Source organism: Gorilla gorilla, chromosome 4 (genome assembly GCF_029281585.2).
Source record: "Gorilla gorilla gorilla isolate KB3781 chromosome 4, NHGRI_mGorGor1-v2.1_pri, whole genome shotgun sequence".
NCBI classification, from domain to species: Eukaryota; Metazoa; Chordata; class Mammalia; order Primates; family Hominidae; genus Gorilla; species Gorilla gorilla.
In genome coordinates, this window is record NC_073228.2 from 64,644,229 (window position 1) to 64,663,562 (window position 19,334).

General features: G+C 41.4%; 1 pseudogene; it reads left to right on the forward strand.

Annotated features, from left to right (window-relative positions):
* The first annotated feature begins 924 nt into the window (after nt 1-924).
* On the forward strand, nt 925-2,509 carry LOC109026763 (ras-related protein Rap-1A-like; annotated as a pseudogene).
* The last annotated feature ends 16,825 nt before the right edge of the window (nt 2,510-19,334 follow it).

The window sequence follows — 19,334 nt, forward strand, 5'->3', positions numbered from 1 at the left end:
CTGCCTCAGCCTCCCGAGTAGCTGGGACTACAGGCGCCTGCCACCACGCCCGGCTAATTTTTTGTATTTTTAGTAGAGACGGGGTTTCACTGTGTTAGCCAGGATGGTCTCGATCTCCTGACCTCGTGATCCGCCTGCCTCGGCCTCCCAAAGTGCTGGGATTACAGGCGTGAGCCACCGCGCCTGGCCCATGAATTGTTTATGTCTGGAATTCTCCATGTAATATTTTCAGCCATGGTTAACTACGGGTAGCTAAAATTGAAGAAAGTAAAACTACTTTCTGTGCCATTATACTGTAAGAGGAAACTGCTGTACAATGATACTGAGGGTTAGGGCTTCAACATACAAATTCCGGGGGGGAACACAATTTAGTTCACAGCAGCGGGTGATGAAAATGTTCTAAAATTGATTGTGATGATGGTTGCACAACTCTGTGAAAATATTAAAAACCATTTAATTGTACATTTAAATAGGGAAACTGTAGGGTGTGTGAATTACAGCTCAACAAAGCTGTTAATTTTTCAAAAAATAGTTATACTTTATAAAAATTGTGGAAAGAGACCAGTGCTCCAGAGGCCATCACCATGCAGAGCCGGGGCAGAAGCCACGGTTGAGAGGTGGGAGGAGGAGGGGAAGGAGATAGGAATAGATTCCCACAGGGCGGTTATCCTGTGTATAAGAGTGTGAGGGCTGGGAGAGATGGCTCAAGCCTGTAATTCCAGCACTTTGGGAGGCCGAGGTGGGAGGATCCCTTGAGCTCAGGAGTTTAAGGCTGTAGTGAACTATGACTATGCCGCTGCACTCCAGCCTGGGCAACAGAGGGAGATCTTGTCAAAAAAAAAAAAAAAAAAAAAAAAAGCATGTGTGTCTCACAGCACCTTCAATGGCACTGAGTAGATTGTCAGTATTTAAACAGGCCCTATCATGCATGAGTACAAGCTAACGGTCCTTGGTTCAGGAGGTGTTAGGAAGTCTACTCTGACAGTTTAGTTTATTCAGGGAATTTTTGTTGAAAAATATGATCCAATGATAGAAGATTCCTGCAAAAAGCAAATTGAAGAAGATTGCCAATAGCGTGTGCTCAAAATCTTGGATGTGGCAGGGACAGAGCAACTTACAGCAATGAGGGATTTGTGTATGAAGAATAGCCAAGGGTTTGCACTAGTATATTCTTTTTTTTTTTTTTTTTTTTTTTTTTTAAAGACAGGTCTCACTTTGTTGCCCAGGCTGGAGCGCAGTGGTGCGATCACAGCTCATTGTAGTATCCACCTCCCTAGCTCACACGATGCTCCCACCTCAGCCTCTCAAATAGCTGGGACTACAGATGTGCACAACCATGCCCGGCTAGTTCTTTATTTTTTGTAGAGACGGAGTCTCACTATATTGCCTAGGCTGGTCTCACACTCTTGGGCTCAAGTGATCCTTCCGCCTTGGCCTCCAAAAGCGTTAGGATTACAGGTGTGAGCCACCATGCCTGGCCTGCACTAGTATATTCTTTTTTTTTTTTTTTGAGACGGAGTCTCACTCTGTCACCCAGGCTGGAGTGCAGTGGCGCAATCTGGGCTCACTGCAAGCTCCGCCTCCTGGGTTCACGCCATTCTCATGCCTCAGCCTCCCAAGTAGCTGCGTCTACAGGCGCCTGCCACCACGCCCAGCTAATATTTTGTATTTTTAGTAGAGACGGGGTTTCACTGTGTTAGCCAGGATGGTCGCGATCTCCTCACCTCGTGAACTGCCTGCCTCAGCATCCCAAAGTGCTGGGAATATAGGCGTGAGCCACCGCGCCTGGCCACACTAGTGTATTCTATAACAGCTCAGTCCATGTTTAATGACTTACAGGACCTGAAGGAACAGATTTTATAGGTTAAGGACACAGAAGATGTTTCAATGATTTTGTTGGGAATAAATGTGACCTGGATATGAGTGAGTAGTTGGCAAAGAACAGGCAGACAGTGGTATAACTGTGCCTTTTCAGAATCTTTTGCAAGGTCAAATTTAGCAGACAGTGGTATAACTGTGCCTTTTAGAACCTTTTGCAAGGTCAAAGTTAAACTTCTTTTTTTTTTTTTTTTTTAAATACAGAGTCTCAGTCTGTCGCCCAGGCTGGAGTGCAGTGGCACCATCTCAGCTCAGTGCAACCTCTGCCTCCCAGGCTCAAGTGATGTTCAAGCAATTCTCTCTCATGCCTCAGCCTCTCGAGTAGCTGGGATTACAGGCACCCGCCACCATGCCCGGCTGATTTTTGTATTTTTAGTAAAGACAGGGTTTCACCATGTTGACCAGGCTGGCCTGGAACTCCTGGCCTCAAGTGACCTACCCGCCTCAGCCACGCAAAGTGCTGGGATTACAGGCGTGAGCTACCACGCCCGGCTCAAAGTTAAACTTTAATGAGCTATTTTGTGACCTGGTCACAGATAAATAGAAAAACACCAGTGGAAAAGAAGAAACTTAAAAAGAAATCATGTTTGCTGCTCCAGGTCCATAGTCAGCAGCAGCTCTGAGCCAGATTACAGGAATGAACTGTTGCCTACTTGGAAAGTGCCAGCATTCTAGACTTCAAAAAATCAATCTGAGGAACTTCTCCTGTTTTACATATTATGTGAAGAATTTAGATCTTATATTGGTTTGCACAAGTTCCATGAAGAAAAAAATGTTCTGTGTGTATTTCTTGGAAAATAAGACAATATTTTTCCTTTGCGGTAGCAGTTATAACACATGTGAAAATAAATATACTTTAATGTGAGTATACTAAAGAGCATGGATGCATTTCAAATGGTAGATATTTCTACTATAATTAAAGTGTTTCATGTTGACCTTTTTTAAAATCATGATTCCTTCCTGTCAAGCACTAAAAAGTTGTACCATTATGTTTTATATCTGTTATGATATAAATGATGAAATTTCCCCTCAAACTCATCGCAGTGATAACTTTTTTGAGTCAGACTTCACTTTATATTTTAAATATTATGAAATATCATCTGTCATATTCAAATTAAAATTTTTTTCATATAAGGCTTTGGAAAAATGGTCTTTTATAGGAAGAAAACTGGGATAATTGATTTCTATGGCTTTCAAAGCTAAAACATAATATACTAAACAAACTCTAGTATTGCTTCTTGTGTTTTACTTTCAGATTAAATTAATGCTTTTATGGATAACTGAATTCTAATATATTAAAAAGAGATTAAGAAAAGAAAAAAATAATTTCTGTATTTACCTACAAATTTGCCATTTCCAATGTCTTTCGTTTATTTCTGTAGATCTGTATAATGTAATATAATTTATCTTCAGTGTGAATAATTTTCTTTACCACTTCTTGAGGTGCAGTCTCCAAGTGACAAATTATCTCAGCTTTTGTTTAACTGAAAATGTCACTATTTCACCTTCATTGTTAAAGGATAATTTTGTTGGATATATAATTTTGGGTTGACGGTTTTTTCTCCGCTTTCAGCACTTTAAAAATGTAGCTCCAAGCTGGGCATGGTGGAGCATGCTTGTAGTCCCAGCTACTTAGGAGGCTGAGGCAATAGGATCACTTGAGCCCAGGAGTTCAAGGATGTAGTACATTATGATTGTGTCTGTGAATAGCCACTGTACTCCAGCCTGGGTAACATAGTGAGAACCTTTCTCTTGAAAAAAATAAAAATTAGTTCCATTGTTTGCTGGCCTTCATTATTACTTATGAGATGTCAAGCATCTTTTATATCATTTTCCCCTAGTATATAAAGTGTCTCTTGGCTGGGCATGGTGGCTCATGCCTATAATTCCAGCACTTTGGGAGGCTGAGACAGGTGGATCACCTGAGGCCAGGAGTTCGAGACCAGCCTGGTCAACATGGAGAAATCCCGTCTCTACTAAAGATACAAAAAATTAGCCGGGTGTGGTGGTGGGCACCTGTAATCCCATCTACTCAGGAGGCTGAGGCGGGAGAATTGCTTGAACTTGTGAGGCAGAGGTTGCAGTGAGCCGAGATTGCGCCATTTCACTCCAGCCTGGGCAGCAAGAGCAAAACTCCATCTCAAAAAAAATAAAAAAATAAAGTGTCTCTCTTTTTTTGCTGCCTTTCCCCACTTTACTTTTCCCAACATCTTAGTATGAAAAATTTCAAATATAAAACAAAGTTGAAATAATGGAACAGTGAATATATGATACATACCCATCTTGATTCTACTTTTTACTATATTTGCTTTAACGTGCATCTATTCATCCTTCACTCCATTTTATTCTTTGGATGCAATTCAAAGTTGTATATCCAGTGGTGTGCTGATAAACATTTAACAAGTAGATCCCTGAAAAAAAAAGTCTCGTTTTGTAGTATTTGCCAATTACTATTGTGTAAATACTCCCATTATGTCTGATTCCAAGCTATCAATGTGATACCACTGAATACAGAGCTGGGAAGAGATGCTCAATAGCACACCATTATGTAGGCTATTCACATGCAAAAGAATGAAGTTGGACCATTTTACAGCATATACAAAAATTAACTCAAAATGTATCAAAGGCCTAAGTAAGTGTAAGGTCTAAAACAATACAATTCCTAGAAGTAAACATAGAGTAAAAGCTTCATGACATTAGATTTAACAATGATTTCTTGGATATGATACCAAAGGGACAGGCAGCAAAAGAAAAAATTGACAAATCAAACTTAAAGAAAATTAAAATAAGCCAGGCACAGTGGCTCACACCTGTAATCCCAGCACTTTGGGAGGCCGAGGCGGGCAGATCGTTCATCAGCTCAGGATGTCGTGACCAGCTTGGGTAACACGGTGAAACGCTGTCTACAAAAAATACAAAAAAATTAGCTGGGTGTGGTGGCACATGCCTGTAGTCCCAGTTACTCAGGAGGCTGAGGTGGGAGGATCACCAGAGCCTGGGAGGTTGAGGCTGCAGTAAGCTGTGATTGCACCACCGCACTCCAGCCTGGGCAACAGAGGAGACCCAGTCTCAAAAAAATAAATCAATAAATAAAGCAAAAAAAAATAAAAATAAAAGCATTTTGTGCATTAAAGACACTGTCAACGGAGTAAAAGGCAACCCACAGAATGGGAGAAAATGTTTGCAAATCAAATACCTGATAAAAAATTAGTATCTAGGCCAGGTGCGGTGGCTCATGCCTGTAATCCCAGCACTTTGGGAGGCTGAAGGGGGTGGATCACTTGAAGCGAGGAGTTCAAGACCAGCCTGGCCAACATGGTGAAACCCTGTCTCTATCAAAAATATAAAAATTAGCTGGGAGTGGTGGCACGTGCCAGTAATCTCAGCTACTTGGGAGGCTGAGGCAGGATAATCGTTTGAACCTGGGAGACAGAGGTTGGAGTGAGCCGAGATTGCACCACTGCCCTCCAGCCTGGGTGACAGTCTTGCTCTGTTTCAAAATAATAATAATAATAATAATAATAATAATAATAATATCCAGATTATATAGAGAACTCCTGAAACACAGCAACAAAAAATCAAACAACCTGATTTAAAAATGGGCAAACGATTTAAGTAGACATTTCTCCAAAGAAGATATACAAGCAGCCAATAAGTACACGAAAATATGCTCAATATTACTAGTTATTAGGGAAATGCAAATCAAAACTACGAGATATCACTGTCAAAGAAAAAAATCAGCTTAAAAGTTAGTTTTATTCAGAGTCTTACTGAGGATTGTAACCGTGAGACTCAAAGAGTTTTTGTTAGACTGCTTCAAAGCAGCGTTTCAGCCCACAGTTTATATATCAGGTGGGGAGGCTCTGCCTATGTTCAGAAGTTACATCAAATGTGCTCAGAAGTTATGTTACAGCAAAATCTCATCAAAGTTTGACATAATCATTAATCCTGTTGGACACTATCTTATGTACAGGAAAAAGCAAGGGCTAGGATCTTTGAACTTACTTTTTCTAAAAATGCAGTGATTCAGGGGAGATGTGGGAGCCTGTGCTCTGTTCTGCTTGTCGTCTTCAAGGCGTTCTTCCAGAGGGCCACGCTCAGTTGCTGAGTCAAGGGTTTGTGAAGTTGGGCTGACAAGCAGAAGGAGAAATCATGGCTTCTCAAGGCAGGGGCTGATCAGAGGCAAACATTTGCCACTTTGTCTCACACCATCTCATGCCCATTAGGATGACTACTATTTAAAAAACAGAAAATAGGCTGGGCATGGTGGCTCACACCTGTAATCCCAGCACTTTGGGAGGCCGAGGTGGGTGGATCACAAGGTCAGGAGCTCAAGACCAGCCTGGCCAATATGGTGAAGCCCCGTCTCTAATAAAAATGCAAAAATTAGCTGAGCATGGTGGCGTGTGCCTGTAGTCCCAGCTACTCGGGAGGCTGAGAGAGAAGAATCACTTGAACCCGGGAGGCAGAGGTTGCAGTGAGCCGAGATTGCACTACTGTACTACAGCCTGGGCAAAACAGCAAGACTCCATCTCAAAAAAACAAAAAAACAAAAACAAAAAAAAAAAGAAAGATAAAACAGAAAATAAGCCGGGCATGGTGGCTCACACCTGTAATCCCAGCACATTGGGAGGCTGAGGCAGGCGGATCACTTGAGGCCAGGAATTCAAGACCAGCCTGGCCAACATGGTAAAACCCCGCCTCTACTAAAAGTACAAAAATCAGCCGAGTATGGTGGCAGGCACCTGTAATCCCAGCTACTCGGGAGGCTGAGGCAGGAGAATTAGAGAATTGCCTGAACCCCTGAACCCCTGAACCCGGGAGGTGGAGGTTGCAGTGAGCCGAGATCACGCCACTGCACTCCAGCCTGGGCTACAGAGCGAGATGCTGTCTCAAAAAACAAAAACAAAAACAAAAACAAAAAACAAAAAACAAAAAAGAGAGAGAGAGAGAAAGAAAGAAAAAGAAAATAACGAGTGTTAGCAAGGATGTGGAGAAATTAGAGCCCTTCTGCACTGCTGGTGGGAACATAAAATGGTGCAGCTGCTGTGGAAAACAGTATGGTGGTTCCTCAAAAAATTAAAAATGTACTCAGGCGGTTGAGGCAGGAGGATCACTTGAGGCCAGGAATTGGAGGCTGCAGTGAACTATGATTGTTCCACTGTGCACCAGCCTAAGCCACAGAGCAAGACCCCATCTCAAAATAGAAAAAGTTTAAAAACAGAATTAACATATGATCTAGCCATTTTACTTCTAGGTAAATACCCAGAATAACTGAAAGCAGGGTTTCAAAGAGATATTTGTATACCCATGTTCATAGCAGCATTATTCACACACTAGCTAAAACGTGGAAGAAACCCAAGTGCCCATGGATAGACGAATGGATAAGCAAAATGTGACATATCCATACAATGCAATATTAGCCTTAAAAAGGAAGGAAATTCTGCAATATGCTACAATAGGAATGAACCTTGAGGATATAATGCAGAGTGAAATAAGCCAATCACAAAAGGGTAAATATTGTATTATTCCACTTATATGAGGTACTTAGACTAGTCAAAATCATAGAAAAAAGTAGAATGGCGGTTGCCAAGGGCTGTGGGAGAGGGGAATGGAAAGTTATTGTTTAATGCGTATAGAGTTTCAGTTTTACAAATTGAGAAGAATTATAGAGATGGATAGTGGTGATGGTTGCACAACATTATGAATGTATATAATTCCACTGATCTGTACACTTAAACATACTTAAGATGGTAAATTTTATGTTATGCATAATTTACTATAATAAAAATTGAAATAAAATAGTATACCATAATAATAGTATTCTCACAATACAGATACAATTGATAGATGTAAATAAACTCAAAATCACAGATTAGGATGGGCATGGTGGCTCACACCTATAATCCCAGCAGTACTTTGGGAGACTGAGGCAGGAGGATCGCTTGAACCTAGGAATTGGTTCAAGACAACAGCCTGGGCAACATAGTGAGACCCTGTCTCTACAAAGAATACTTTAAAATTAGCTGAGTGTGGTGGCACACTCAGTTTGTCATGATGCTTGTAGTCCCAGCTACTTGGGAGGCTAAGGTGGGAGGCTCATTTGAGCTTGGGAGATTGAGGCTGCAGTTAGCCATGGTTGTGCCACTGCACTCTGGCCTGGGTGACAAAGAGAGACCTTGTCTCAAAAAAAGAAAAAAAAAAGCATACGTTATAGTAAAATATCATAAAATAATTAAGAAGTGGTGATTTTGAGTGTTCATTACCTTTGTTTTTAATATTATTTATTATTTTTAAATGTGTGTAATTTAATTTTTAATAATAGCTCCAGTTAATAACTGGCCCTTTATAAAAAATGTTTGCTAACCCCTTCTATAGAGTTTCTGCATTGGAAGTTTTGAAAGTTTTCTGTTTTTGACTTCTGACCTAATTGTGTTATAGTTAGATAATATTATCAGTATACTATTGATTTTTTAAATTTGAGGTAAACTTTGTTGCCTCATACATGGCCAATTGTTATAAATTATCCGTATAGGCCGGGCGCCGTGTCTCACGCCTGTAATCCCAGCACTTTGGGAGGCCGAGGTGGGCGGATCACGAGGTCAGGAGATCGAGACCATCCTGGCTAACATGGTGAAACCCTGTCTCTACTAAAAATACAAAAAATTAGCTGGGCTTGGTGGCGGGCACCTGTAGTCCCAGCTACTTGGGAGGCTGAGGCAGGAGAACGGCGTGAACCTGGAAGGCGGAACTTGCAGTGAGCCGAAGCCGAGATCGTGCCATTGCACTCCAGCCTGGGTGACAGAGTGAGACTCTGTCTCAAAAAAAAAAAGAAAAAAAATCCATATATACTTAAGAAAAATATGTACTCTTGAATTTTTATAGTGTTCTAGATATAATGTATATTAAATCAAATTTAAGTTGCTCACATTTTTCATTTTTTTGTGAATTTTATATTTGCTTGATCTATAACTTACTGATAAATGTGTGCTAAAGTCTCGTATAAGGATGGAAATTAATCTGTGTCAAGTATCCTTGTCAGTTTGTCCTTGTAGTTGTGTTTGCTTGTTATATATTTTTCTGTCCTTCAAGTTCAAGCTGAAGGTGTGTTTACATCATAGACATTTAAATACCCAAATATTCTGAGAAGCTTAAAAAAATGGTAGTTTCCTGTCCACCCCTCTTCACTCCCTTAGTCACCTTCCGCAACATCAGCCGTTTCCAACTCTTTCCACCATTTATTTTGACATTTACATTTATATTATCTTTGTTTCTAAATAGTATATATGTGTGTGTATATATATATTTATATATATATATATATTTTGAGACGGAGTTTCACTCTTGTTGCCCAGGCTGGAGTGCAATGGCGCGATTCCGGCTCACTGCAACCTCTGCTTCCGAGGTTCAAGCAATTCTCCTGACTCGACCTCCCGAGTAGCTGGGATCACAGGCATGTGCCACCACGCCCAGCTAGTTTTGTATTTTTAGTAGAGACGGAGTTTCTCCACGTTGGTCAGGCTTGTATGGAACTCCTGACTTCAGGTGATCTGCCCACCTCGGCCTCCCAAAGTGCTGGGATTACAGGCGCGAACCACCCACGCTCGGCCTCCAACCTCGAATTCTTTAACCAAACAAGCTATTGCTTCAGTGTGAAGGTAGAATCAGACAGTTTCAGATATGCAGTATCTCAGAAGTTACTTCATACACCCTTTCTCAACAAGCTATTAGAAGTTGTCCTCTACCAAAATGAGAGTATAAATTAGGAAACAGAAAGTAGATGCATGAAATAAGAGATACGACACAGAAGGGAAGGTATGGGAATTTCCAGAATGATGACAAAGGCAGATCCTAAGATGACGCTTGTGCTCCAGAGAGGACAGCTTGTTCACTTTGGAGCAGTGTGACTCATGAGGCACGTGGACGTAATTGAGGGTTATAATAGCCATGCCCTCTGCTAGTGAGTGTGATCCACAAAAAGGAAGTAAATCGGCCGGGCGCGGTGGCTCACGCCTGTAATCCCAGCACTTTGGGAGGACGAGGTGGGTGGATCACGAGGTCGAGAGATGGAGACCATCCTGGCCAACATGGTGAAACCCCGTCTCTACTAAAAATACAAAAATTAGCGGGGTGTGGTAGCGCACACCTGTAGTCCCAGCTACTCGGGAGGCTGAGGCAGGAGAATCACTTGAGCCCGGGAGGTGGAGGTTGCAGTGAGTTGAGATCTGCCACTGCACTCCAGCCTGGGCAACAGAGTGAGACTCTGTCTCAAAAAAAAAAAAAAAAAAAAAAGAAGAAGAAGAAGTAAGTCAAGGAGGAAGGCATGAAACCCAACTCAGGAAAAAGGGAAAGAGTATTACAAGGCGATAACAAAGGAAGACCCTAGCAGGGCAGCATGTCCAGAGATCAACTAGCCTAGATTGAAGAAGATTCGAGGTCTCCTAGATGGAGGAAAATAAAGCTCTCCAAGAAATGATATGGAAGTGATGGATCACCTGATGTGACTAAACTTTTGGAAAATTGTACCAAGAGGCTTTTAAAAAATGTTTTATTTGTTCATTTTTATTTTAGAGTCAGGGTCTCACTTTGTTGCCCAGGGTAGTCTCAAACTCCTTAGCTCAAGCTATTCTCCCAGCTCAGCCTCCTGAGTAGCTGGGATTACAGGTTCAAGCTGCCGGGCCTGGCTCTCAAGAGGCTCTTAGATGGTGTGAGAAGGGTTAGTGATACATACAAAGGAAACCAAGCTAATGAAAACACTAGGCAATTATTAACTTTAGGAAAAAGCCAAAACTAAGAAAGGAATCATAATCATCATATACATTACCCAACTATGAATATTTGCATGAACATTCTAATGTAAACACTGAATCTTGATTTAATTTAAAATTATAATATAATCTTATTTGATTTAACAGAGCTAAATCTTTCCAGTATAGTTATATTGTATTCAAATTATACTCTAATACGAAGTTGATAGCTAAAGTCCAAAATTGATGAATAAAATATGAATGTGGCCGGGTGTGGTGGCTCATGCCTGTAATCCCAGCACTTTGGGAGGCCGAGGCAGGTGGATCACCTGAGGTCAGGAATTGCAGAACAGCCTGGGCAACATGGTGAAACCCCTTTTCTACACAAGTACCAAAAAAAAAAAAAAAAATTAGCCAGGCATGATGGTGGGTGCCAGTAATTCCAGCTACTCGGGAGGCTGAGGTAGGAGAATCCCTTGAACCCAGGAGGCAGAGGTTGCGGTGAGCCAAGATCACACCATTGCACTCCAGCCTGGACAACAAGAGCAAAACTCTGTCTCAAACAAACAAACAAACAAACAAACAAAACAAAAATGAATTCGAGGTTGGAAATAATTTTTCTTCAGAATTTTGAAGTTATTGCTTCATTGCCTTTCTGCTTCAAGTATCTCTTCTGGGAATTCTGAAGTCATTCTGGTTCCTGATCTTCTTGTGAAAGCTTTTTTGTTTTCATTTGGGAAACTTGAAGGTTGTCTCTTTGTCTTGAAGACCCTACAATGTGACAATAATATGCACTGGAGTGGGTCTATTTTAACAATTATGCTGAACATTCTGTGGGTTCTGTCAATCTACGTCCTCCAATTCTGAGACATTTTCTTGAATAATTTCATTGACGTGTTCTTCCCTTTAATTTTTATTTTCTCTCTTTTTGGATTATTTGGATTCTGGGCTTCCTGGGCTGTCTCTCTCTTTTTCCTGTCTTTTCTTTTTGCTTTAGTATTTTAGGGATTTCCTCAACTTTCTCTTGAGTTTTTCATTTCTACTACCACTTTTTTTTATTATTTTAATGCTTTTTTTAATAGCATCCTGTTCTTGTTTCATAGATGTAATATTTTCTCTTATCTCTCTAATGACATTAACAACAGGTTTTTTGTTTTGTTTTTCTGAGATAGGGTCCTGCTATGTTGCCCAGGCTGGTCTCGAACTCCTGGGCTCAAGGGATCCTCTCACTTCAGCCCTCATGTGTAGCTGGAACTACAGGTGTGTACCACTGTGCCTAATAACAGGGTTGTTTGGAAATTTGGAGTTTTTTTTTCTTGTATAGTTTCTATTTCTTCTGAGTGCTTTTCCTGTTTGCTTTAGTCTCTCCCTACAATGTTAGAGGCTTATCTCAGGTCCAGGCTTATCTCATAATCCATGGTCATTTTGTTACAATTAAGAGTCGGGGGGCTCACGCCTGTAATCCCAGCACTTTGGGAGGCCAAGGCAGGCAGATCACCTGAAGTTGGGAGTTCGAGACCAGCCTGACCAATATGGAGAAACCCTGTCTCTACTAAAAATACAAAATTAGCCAGGCGTGGTGGCGCATGCCTGTAATCCCAGCTACTCAGGAGGCTGAGGCAGGAGAACTGCTTGAAACTGGGAGGTGGAGGTTGTGGTGAGCTGAGATCGTACCACTGCACTCCAGCCTGGGCAACAAGAGCAAAACTCCATCTCAAAAAAAAAAAAAGAGTTGGGGAAAAATTAGATACTCTGAGTCAATGAAGTCACAGTGAGTTTCACTGTGGTGACCTGGATTGGTCATTTGTTTGGAAACCCAAAGTTTCTGTATCTTTGGGTCTTTTCTCTGTGACTGCTCATATTCCTCAGAAAAGACTCTTCTAATCTTCCAATTAAAGGATATAGGTTTCACTTCTAGCATTCTGGGAGCCCAGTGGCAGAAAAGGGTTAGGGGAAGTCTTAGCTTTCAGTATGTCTACAGTCACATAATCCCAAATTCCAGCGTGTCTTCAGCTGTGCTCATCAGCCTCCCTCCAGGCAGAGACCTTCTGTTGTTCCTTCTTTCAAGAATAATCCCCCAATCATCTGCTAGGGTTAGGAGAGGCAGTACTGCCATGGTGTGGAATACTGGAGGGGATTTGGCATCTAACTACTTCTCAGCTTTTACCTAATCCTCCTTATTTTAAGTTCCTCTCCCATACCATCTCCAATTTTAGAGTTGCCTGTAGTTTCCAATTACTAAGTATTTTGAGGATTCTATGGTGAGAATGTGGTTGGTGGCCCACTGCTGTCTCAGAATTCTTCTCTATGTTGTTAAGTCATTTGGCCCATATGTTCATGTCTTCCAAACTGTTACTGTTGTTGTCTTCCCTTCCCCAACTCTTCTCCCCTCCATTAATTTTTTAAAAATAAATATTTAAAAATATATATTGAGACCAGGCGCGGCGGCTCATGCCTGTAATCCCAGCACTTTGGGAGGCCGAGGCAGGCAAGACTTGAGGTCAGGAGTTCGAGTCCAGCCTGGCCAACATGGAGAAATCCCGTCTCTACTAAAAACACAAAAATTAGCCAGGTGTGGTGGTGGGCATCTGTAGTCCCAGATACTCGGGAGGCTGAGGCAGGAGAATTGCTTGAGCCCAGGTGGTGGAGATTGCAGTGAGCTGAGATTGTAGCACTGCACTTCAGCCTGGGAGATAGAGTGAGACTCAGTCTCAAATATAGATATATATACATATTATATATATATTATATTATATTGCATTATATATACATATATACAACATATTATATAATAATATAATATATAGTATAATAATAATATACTATATATATTATATATACAACTTTAAATTGGGGCTTTTGGTTGGAAGTGAGATAGATTAGTTGTGTGTGCACCTTAACTTGGAAGATTAGTTGATTTTGCATCTTAACTTGGAAATATCTTACTTTTCAAATTTAATTCTTCCTCTCCCTCTTTGGTTTGGAGGTTATAAACTCTATTTCCCCTCTTTTAGAATATTAATCATTTGACATGCATACTTTATCTAAAATCTAAAATTATTCAAGTTCTCTACCATTCTCATACCAATCATCCCCTTCTGTCTCATATAGTCCATTATCTTATTTCTATCTAGTTATTTTTTATAGCTTCCCTCAAGTTAAACATTATTATTGTATCTTTTGTGCAGTTAATGTTTGATATACCTACTTGCTTATCAATTCATTGGCACACAACTCCTTCTTTCATCCCAAACCTTTTTTCCAGGATCACTTATTATCCTACATGGACCTATGAATTGAATGATTTGCGTCTTTCATGAATTCTGGAAACGGCTCAGCCAATACCTCTGCAAAGAGCTGGGCATGGGCAACATAGCAACACTCTGTCTCTAAACATTTTTTTAAAAGGCCTACTTCCATTCTCTCTAGACGCTCCTCCTAGAATTCAGAGTAGACCTATGTTAAACTTCACACTTTATCCTGTAGGTTTTATACCTCTATTTTATTTGCCTCTGTGCTGAATTCTGAGTATTTCTTCAGCTCTATCTTCAGTTCTTCATTTCACTAATTCACTCTTCATCTGTGTCCAGTCAACACAGATGATGTTTAGCCTGTCCTCTGAATTTGGTTTACTTTTATAAAAAAGCAAAACACAACAAAGCCAAATTTATCTATCTATTTGAGACAAGCAGGAGAGAATGGGATGGAGGAGAGTATATGGCTAAGGGAATTTTTTAAAAGATGAGATCAATTTAGCATGCGTAAATGCTGACAGGAAGGACCTGAGAGAGAGAGAGAGAGTCCAGGTTTTCCTATTCTTCCATGTGGAGTAGATATGATCCATTAGCAACTGTTGGATCTTCTATTGTTAGGCTTGGTTCCTAATTGTGGTCCACAGCATCTATTCTACCTGATTTAAGCAGAAAGAAAGTTATTGGTAGATATCAAGTGGCTCAAAGAGGGCTGGGCATGGTGGCTCATGCCCGTAATCTCAGCATTAATCCCAGCACTTTGGGAAGTCAAGGTGGGAGGATCACTTGAGCCCAGGAGTTCAAGATGTGGCAAGACCCCATCTCTACAAAAAATAAAAATGTTAGCTGGGTGTGGTGGAGTGTGCCTGTAGTCTCAACTACTTTGGAGGCTGAGGCAGGAGGATATCTTGAGTCCAGGAGGTCAAGGTTGCAGTGAGCTGTGATTATGCCACTGCACTCCAGCCTGGGTGACAGAGCAAGACTTTGTCTCAAAAACATATAAAAAAATAAACAGTGAAATCACCAACAAAAAGCACAAAAATGTAAAAACCATGGCACTAAATAGACCTTGAAGGACATATTTACATTATGAGCTGAAACAAGACAGCAAAGTGTTGCTTCGTTTGACCTCAGCTGGGAATGTGTATTGGATAACTCAAATTTTCACTACATTGTATATGACCCTGAATGACCCCAAAATGCTGAGAAAGTGTCAAGAGTATTAATTTTGAGTCACACACAAATTTTAGCAAGTAGGAGAATTTGCAAATACACAATCTCCATGTAATGAAACTATACTAATGTTGGAAACCATTTGGGAAAAGGGGCTCTATTTCTGCCGGGGGTCGGGCTGAGAGGACAGGACCTAAGCTGGGCACTGCCTAGTTGTAGTTCCTTCATTCTTGCTGTATGATATCCCATTGTGTGAATACCCACAATTTATTTGTCTGTTCTACCTGTGATAGACATTTGGGTTATTTCTAGATACTTGGCTGTCTTAGTCAATACTTGACATTTTCTGTTTTTTACAAAATTTTTTTTAGCCATTCAGATGTAGTAGTATTGGACTGCGGCTTCAATTTGTACTTCTGGTGATCAATGAGATTGTACAATTTTTAATGTTTTTTAGCCATTTGGATGTTTTCTTTTGTGAAGTGTCTGTTCAAGTCCTTTGCCCATTTGTAAAAATTGGGTTTTCTATCCTTTTCATACTGATTTTTAGTTCTTTAGATATCCTGAATATGAGTTCTTTGTCAGTTAAATGTACTACAAAAATCTCCTATTCTATGGCTTGCATTTTCACTCTTTTAAGGATATCTTGTGAAGAATAAAAGTTCTTTTTGTGTCCTGTTGAAATAATCTTTGCTTACTCAAAGGCTATTAAGACATACTCCTGTTTTCTTCTAAAAAGCTTTATTATGCCAGGCATGGTGGCTCACACCTGTAATCTGAGCACTTTGGGAGGCCGAGAAGGGCAAATCACCTGAGGTCAGGAGTTCAAGACCAGCCTGGCCAACATGGCGAAACCCCATCTCTAATAAAAATACAAAAATTAGCCGGGTGTGGCAGTGCATGCCTGTAGTCCCAGCTACTCAGGAGGCTGAGGCAAAAGAATAGCTTGAACCCAGGAGGTGGAAGTTACAGTGAGCTGAGATCACGCCACTGCACTCCGGCCTGGGCAACAGAGTGAGACTCTGTCTCAAAAAAAAAAAAAAAAAAAAGGCCGGGCGGGGTGGCGGGCACCTGTAGTCCCAGCTACTCAGGAGGCTGAGGCAGGAGAATGGCATGAACCTGGGAGGTGGAGCTTGCAGTGAGCCGAGATTGCGCCATTGCACTCCAGCCTGGGTGACAGAGGAAGACTCCGTCTCAAAAAAAAAAGAAAGCTTTATTATCGTACCATTTACAATTTATCTAGAATTGATTTCTCTGTAGGAGTAATGTAGAAGTCAATATTTTTTTTCTGAATGGACTATGGACTTTCAATTGACCCAGCAGTACTTATTAAAAACACCTCTGTGATGCTTAATTTTTTTTTTTTTTTTTTTGAGAAGGAGTCTCGCTCTGTTGCCAGGCTGAACTGTAGTGGCACGATCTTGGCTCGCTGCAAACTCCACCTCCCGGGTTCAAACAATTCTCCTGCCTCAGCTTCCTGAGTAGCTGGGACTACAGGCACGTGCCACCACACCCAGCTAATTTTTGTATTTTTAGTAGAGATGGGGTTTTCACCATGTTGGCCAGAATGGTCTTGATCTCTTGACCTCATGATCTGCCCGCCTCGGCCTCCCAAAGTGCTGGGATTATAGGTGTGAGCCACTGTGCCCAGTGAATTTTTATATCAACTTAACTGGGCTAAGGGATGTCCACATAGCTGGGTGTGCTTGTGAAGGTGTTTCCAGAATAGATTAGCATTTGAATTGAAATACCGCGTAAAGAAGATCACCCTCACCAATGTGGGCAGCCGTCATCCAAGCCACTGAGGGCCTGAAAAGAACAAAATGCTGAGGAAGGGTGAATTCAGTTTCTCTATTTGAGCTGGGACATTCATCTTCTCCTGTTCTCGGACATCAGTGCTCCTGGTTCTCATACCTTCATACTCAACCCGAATTATTTCCTGATTCTCCAGCTTGCAGGTGGTAGATCATGGGACCTGATGGTTTCCGTAATCATTTGGGCCAATTCCTATAATAAATCTCTCTTTCTCTCCACACACACACACACACACAACTTATATTTATATTTATATTTGTGTATCTCCTATTGGTTCGGTTTCTTTGGAAAACCCTGTCTAATACAACCATCTTGAGGGTGGGAAATATAAGAGACATTCCTATGGCTTATGAAGGGGATCTCTGAAAAATTGGAATTACTTTAGACACTTTTGGTTGTTAGACTGTTGTTTGTCCACAACATGGTCCCAAAACAAGGTCAGGTGAAGCACCAAATTTTATTTTGCAATATTCTGTATCTCTAGGTAGAGTTCTAAATACATGGCTTTTTTTTGTTTGTTTTTTTTTTGAGACAGAGTCTTGCTCTGTCACCCAGGCTGGAGTGCAGTGGTGCCATCTCTGCTCACTGCAACCTCTGCCTCCCGGGTTCAAGTGATTCTCCTGCCTCAGCCTCCCGAGTAGCTGAGATTACAGGCACTTGCCACCATGCCCGGCTAATTTTTGTATTTTTAGTAGAGATGGGGTTTCAACATGTTGTCTAGGCTGGTCTCGAACTCCTGACCTCAGGTGATCTGCCCGCCTCAGCCTCCCAAAGTGCTGGGATTACAGGTGTCAGCCACCACACCCGGCCTTAAATACATGTTTTCAAGATTTGGGTCAGGTGCAGTGGCTCATACCTGTAACCCCAGCACTTTGGGAGGCTGAGGCAGGAGAATCACATGAGGCCAAGAGTTCAAGACCAGCCTGGGCAACATGGCAAGATACTGTCTCTACAAAAAAAAAAATTAAAAAATTAGCTAAGCATGATGGCACACACCTGTGGTCCCAGCTACTCAGAATGCTGAGGCAGGAGGATTGCTTGAGCCCAGGAGTTTGAGACTACACTAAACTATCAGAGCACCACCTCACTCCAACCTGGGTGGACAGATCAAGACCCCATCTCTAACAAAAACAAATGTATTTTAAAAAAATTTTTAAAAGAGATTGGGTATTGCCATGTTGCCCAGGCTGGCCTTGAACTCCTGGGCTCAGGAAATCCTCCCGCCTCAGCCTCCCAAAGTGCTGGGATTACAGGCGTGAGCTACCATGCCCAGCCTATTTTTAAAATGTTAAATAGCAATAGAATTCAGCAATATACAAAATAATTATACACAGTGACTAAGAGAGGTTAACTGTAGGCATGCAAGGTTATTTCAATATTTGAAAACCAAACAATGTAATTTCTTCGGCAACATTGAGGATATAAGATAAACACAAAAAAATCAATTGTGTGTCTATATAAATTGACCCTTGAACAGCACAATTTTTTTTTTTTGTTTGAGATGAAGTGTTGCTCTTGTTGCCCAGGCTGGAGTGCAATGGCGTGATCTCGGCTCACCATAACCTCTGCCTCCCGGGTTCAAGCAATTCTTCTACCTCAGCCTCCCAAGTAGCTGGGATTACCGGCATGTGCCACCACGCCTGGCTAATTTTGTATTTTTAGAAGAGGCAGGGTTTCTCCATGTTGGTCAGGCTGGTCTCAAATTCCAGACCTCAGGTGATCTGCCCGCCTCGGCCTCCCAAAGTGCTGGGATTACAGGCGTGAGCCACCTAACTCGGTTGTGAACAGCACAATTTTAACCGTATGGGTTCTCTTGTATGCAGATTGTTCTCTATAAATATTTTGATGAAATATACACAAATCTATTTCAAAAGTTAACATTTATCGAAATATGTACACACTCACAGATAATACACAGTGCCATTGCCTTTTGCGGTCAAGAGAAATGTAAACAAATATAAGGATGCAGTATTAAATCATAACTGCATAAAATTAACTGTAGCACAGACTATACCACTGTAATTATTTCCACCTCCTGTTGCTATTGTGATGAGCTCAAGCGTGTGAGTATCTGCTTACAATACCGTATGGTGCTAACCGTCTCCATGTGAGCAGTTCATGTCTTCAGTAAATTGCATATTGCAGTAAAAAGTAATCTCCTGCAGTTCTCATGTATTTTTTCCTTCCTTTCTTCCCTCCCTCCCTCCCTTCCTTCTCTTTCTTTCTTTTTTTTTTTTTTTTGACAGAGTCTCACTCGGCTCCCCACGATGGAGTGCAGTGGCGCGATCTTGGCTCAGTGCAAACTCTGTGACCCAGGTTCAAACGATGCTCCTGTCTCAGCCTCCTGAGTAGCTGGAATTACAGATGCATGCCACCACACCTGGGTAATTTTTGTAGTTTTAGTAGAGATGGGGTTTCACCATGTTGGCCAGGCTGGTCTCAAACTCCTGACCTCAGGTAATCCACCCGC